The sequence below is a fragment of the Buceros rhinoceros genome, unplaced genomic scaffold (genome assembly GCF_000710305.1).
Source record: "Buceros rhinoceros silvestris isolate BGI_N320 unplaced genomic scaffold, ASM71030v1 scaffold8189, whole genome shotgun sequence".
NCBI lineage: Eukaryota > Metazoa > Chordata > Aves > Bucerotiformes > Bucerotidae > Buceros > Buceros rhinoceros.
This window is the reverse complement of record NW_010429717.1, coordinates 81573-86728: the sequence shown is the minus strand read 5'-3', so window position 1 is coordinate 86728 and position 5156 is coordinate 81573. Positions and strand designations below refer to the sequence as shown.

Below are 5156 nucleotides of genomic sequence, written 5' to 3'. Positions count from 1 at the left end.
CGTGAAGTTTTTGCTTTTCTCAAAATAAAACGGAAGCTGTGGCTGTAGCTCATGAATGTCACATAGACCAGATCAATATTTAGGACTGGAATGTCTCATCTTAAGCTAAGCTGACTAGTTCACTTTATTGTTATTTTACAGCATTTCAAGTCAACCCTGTATGACAGTTTCCACACTTTCAAGGCTGGCTTTCTGAGAACAAGTGAGGGAGTGACATGCTTCACCCTTTGTCATTATGTTTATGAAAAGCAAGAAGGCAACATTCCAGTGTGGCACGTCTGCTCTGTGAAAACAGAACGGCCACTGACGAGTGGAGATAAAAGCCAAGATGTCACTCCAGTCATCAAATACGTTGTCCACAGAAAAAGAAAGGGGTGTTTCTCTATGTTCAGAGCTGCGCTTTCCTGTATCTGAGCGTGTGTTGGCAACTGTGGCTGCAACAGCTTGAAAAACAGAACCTTTAACTTCAGGTTAAGCCTCTGAATACACGTGCTGCCACACACACACACACTGGAGCTGAAGCTCATAATTCACCTACATATTTCAATCACATTCCTCTTTTTTTAAAGGGTTTAACCTCTGGGCCTATGCCTAAGAGCTCTGAAATCAGCAAGATCCCTTCCACGCGGACTTCAAAGATGCAAGATCAGACAAGAGAGAAAGAAAATTCTCTTTGGCCTGAAATTTAGCACACAAATTCTCAATAGATGAAAACATGCTCTTTTCAAATACAATTTAAGAACCGATTAAGTATTTTCAAAATAATAGAGGAGAAATACAAATAAATAAATAAATAAATAAATGACCCCCAAATGTAAAGAAAGGTAAGTTCATTGCCAGGATTACCATTACCTGTGTGACAGAATTCAATCATGAAAACAAAATAACTTAGTTTATTACATTAGAGATAAGGTTTCAACCTTTTTAGAGATGTTGCTAGAAATTAAACATTCTTTTTGGTGTCCCGAGTTTGAAACACAACGAAAGTACATATGCCATTCTTTGAATGTTAATTTTTGGAAAATACATTCATCTTTGTCTTAGTTATTATCCACTAACTTGGTCAAAAATTAGTATTAAGAAAAATGTTGAATCACTGTGTTTCGTAACTTATTTTTTTATACCACCATACATATGCAAGCAGTACTTTTTATATAGAGCAGGGTAAAGAAACAAATACATTTAAAAGATGACACTTAACATTGCAGACAGCTAACAAAGGTGGAAATGTCAGGGGCCGTTTCAGCTACGCAGGGACTGGAGAATCCCAGTCCCTGCGCACCGTTCCACAGATGCAGTTTCTAGTACATCAGTCTGCAGACACCGATGGGGCAGACTGAATCCTCCCATCTGACAGGCAGCTGAGTGGACTTCTCCAGCAATCCTGTTTGTCACTAAAGTATGAGATGAAAATAAAATGTTTTTTTGTAGGCAGAGTTTCACACCTCTCAAGAATAAAATGACGAGGGGAGGAGGGCAGGGTGAGGGCAGTGTATTGCAAGGTTCTGCAAAAGAGCTAACTATTTATATTGGGTTAATCGACTTCATAGCAGACTTCAAACCTGATGCTGAAAATGGGAAAATTCTCAGTTTCACTTCGCTCGTAGGATTCTGGAGGCAAGAAATACCATTGTGTACGCTTCTCTCATGCCTTGGAGGCTTTTAGACTTATATGCACAGTACCAGTTCAGACTGGGATAGAGATGGCAGAAAACTTTGCTTGAAAGCTCAGGAAAAATGAAGGCGAAAAATTAAAACACTCTTATTTGCTCTTCCTGCAATTCCTGCAGGAAAAGACCAAACTGGACCTGAATGTGGCAAAACAAAGGGTGTGTTGCATTCACATCTCATACTTTGTGTTGCCTTTCCCTGTTTGCTGTTTAAGGTACCATCCACTGCAAGGGGATCATAACCTTGGTTTAAGCCTCTTACCATGGTACTTAGTATTAAAAATAAAGAGATGTGGAGCTAATTTTTGGTACACGTGACTTTCCAAAAATAGAATTCAATGACATAAATGACCAGACTGCTGGCTAATTGTTAAAATTTCCAAAACATAAACATCAGTCAAGCTCTTATTCCAACCACAAATCATTTACATGAGGAATGAAATCCTCTGCAAGAAGAATTAACTCAGGATTGTGTGAGAGACCTTCCCATAGCTTGGAATGGCACACACACACAAAAAAAAGACAAAAAGCACTTATGAAGATAATAAAAACCATATTTTACAAGCAGGGAAAATGTTAAGATGGCTACTGTTTGTCAGTGGTAGTGAGTCCATGCAAACAACCTTCTCAGGGCCATACTACCGGACTTGACAAGAGGATGCAAGTCTTGTATTACTATTGTTTTTAAGGTAAAGTGTCCTTCAGATAAATTAAGAATCACAGAACTTGCTCACTAAAACTAAAACACAAAAGATCTTAACTTGAACATCCAGCAAACTCAAACATTGTTACTCAAAAGTAAGAGATCCTTAAAATAATAAACGTTAAAACAAACTGCAAAAAGCCATAATAAGGAAAACACCCATTATAGTAACTGACCGACTGACTGGAGCAACTATGAATCAAAGTAAATTCTGTGTGGAAGGAAACAGAATGAAAACAGACAAAATTTGGAGTAACCTGAAGTGACAAGGCAGCTCATATAGAAAAGAATAATGGAAAAAGCTTTACATGTCAGACAATACAAAGGTTTGCTAGTGCTGAAAATGCAACAGTGCTGTTACGCAGAACAATGGGATGTATGCCACTGAATTTACTTGAAATTTATGGCAAGGGGTGGTTTGAAAGCACTTCCTGGTTCCTACTGAACCAGATGAAAAAGCCCAGCAAGGAAAATAAAAAACACATATACATGGGAGTAATCAGTCCTTGTCTGTTAAGATCTTAAATAAAATAAAAGTAAAATAGATTTCGAAATAAAAATATTTTTGGAATTTTCTATTCTAATGTGAAATAAGCTTTTCAGCAAGAAAGTTGTTGGACTGGGATATAGCAATACATGAGGAGAAGACACAAAAATTGGTCTCCATTTCAGCCCTCATATTCTACTGAACAGCAGGGAACAACATAGTAATATTTGGTAAAATATATAGAAAAGTACTACTTCTAGTCTATCTTTTTTTTTAAAAAAAATAAGAAATAAAACATTCACTGAAAAAAAAATCCTATTGCCACAATATGGTGCTGGGATCCATATGGACCCTGGTATATTTATTTTAAGAACGCATTCAAACATAAGAACCATTGACAGTTAATTCATCAACCAGTTTAATAAGTAGAAATATCTTGTAGACTGCTTATTTTTGGTGGATTTAAGATAAAGAGAATAGGTGCTGCAAGTGCTGAAGGAGAGAGACATGGAGAGCTGTAAAAGCAGAAATAAATGAGAGTCTGGGAGGTGAAACTGAGGCAAAAAGCTAGGATCAAACAAAGGATGTGAATGCTCACATGATAATAAGGACCAAACACAAGACAATAAAATAAAAAGACTGAAAAGTAAAAGATGTGTTCAAAACTGTCAAAAAACTTAATCCTTATGTGGAAAGCAGGAACAGAAAATGGGTTGACGATACAAAAGAATGGAGGTTTTATTACTGGACAATGACATCCAAGCCTAGAATAACAAAATATTGAGAAACAGAGATGAACAGCTGATCTTTTGGGGATCTTATAGAATTTATTGTATTTATGAAAATACCTGCAGTGATAAGAATACCTCATATGCCACAGCAAACATTAGGGCTCAGAAATAATAAAAGCTGCATATAACCAATCCTGAACTACAGATTATTTCATATATGCAATATATGCTTTTGTATGTATTTATCCACTTTTTGTATTTCCTATGCAAGATTTGCTTCATTCTACCCTACAATAAATGTAACACCATTCGTGGGACAGACAAAAATAAAAAACTTCTCAGAGCAACAAGTTTCAAATATTCCCTGCCTTGTTTGTAAGAGTGAAGATCATGAGTATGCCACTCCAAATAACAAAATACATAGATAAAAATAGTGTGGCCAGCAAGAGCAGGGAAGTGATTATTTCCCTGTACTCGGTGCTGATGAAGCATCATCTCAAATACTGTGTCCAGTTTTGGGCCCCTCACTACAAGAAGGACATTGAGGTGCTGGAGTGTGTCCAGAGAAGGTCAGTGAAGCGGGTGAAGGGTCTAGAGCATGAGACTTATGAGTAGCGGCTGAGGGAACTGGGGTTGTTCAGCCTGGAGAAAAGGAGGCTGAGGGGAGACCTTACTGCTCTCTACAATTACCTGAAAGGGGGTTGAAAGGGGGTTGTAGCAAGGTGTGTATCAGTCTGTTCTCCCAAGTAACAAGCAATAGGACAAGAGGAAGCAGTCTTAAGTTGCAACAGGGGAGGTTTAGGCTGGATACTAGGAAAAATTTCTTCACTAAAAGGGTTGTCGAGCCTTGGAACAGGGTTCCTGCTGGTATTTAAAAGACCTGTAGGTGTGGTGCATAGTAACATGGTTTAGTGGCAGACTTGGCAGTGCTAGGTTCATGGTTGGACCTAATGATCTTAAAGGTCTTTTCCAACCTAAACAGTTCTGTAATTCTAGGATTCTAAATCTGAAGAACTGTAATGCTGAATGAGACTACCTTGCTAACCTTGTTAGGGAGCATGAATTTCAAGTATTTTTACACATATCTTTGACCTTCTTCACCTTCTAATACATTTTTGTGGCTATTACAACAGTCTGTGAACATGTGTGAAATTGTGTTAAAAATGTAGTTGTGTTCTAATTTGAGAAGAATAAGAAAATGAAAACCACACAGGTTCTGTATTACTGAATCATCCTCAGCCAAGATCAAGTCAGAACCCAGTACTGGGAACATGAACGCACAATGTTTCTGCAGCTGTAACTCTATCTAACAGCATGCAACGCCGTACGCCACAATCCAGCCCAGACTCCCCGTGCAGAGAGTGGATAAAGAGCAATACTTAGTATCATCAGTGACCAGCATTACAGAGGCTTTACATTCGAGAATTATAAGTTATGTTACTGTGGTATTCACAACATCCACATTCGCTCGTGTTGAGTGAGTCTGTCATACACATCACAGCAATGCTGATTATCTGCAAATGGTAAAAGAAAGGCTATAATCACAGCAGGAAAAGCCATGTACT

The 5156-nt window shown here is 37.9% G+C and overlaps 1 protein-coding gene across 2 annotated transcripts in view; it reads right to left on the bottom strand.

The window, feature by feature from the left end:
• RUNX1T1 (runt-related transcription factor 1; translocated to, 1 (cyclin D-related)) overlaps nt 1–5156 on the bottom strand; it is a 91876-nt gene that overhangs the window by 17236 nt on the left and 69484 nt on the right. The gene's annotated exons all lie outside the window — the stretch shown is intronic.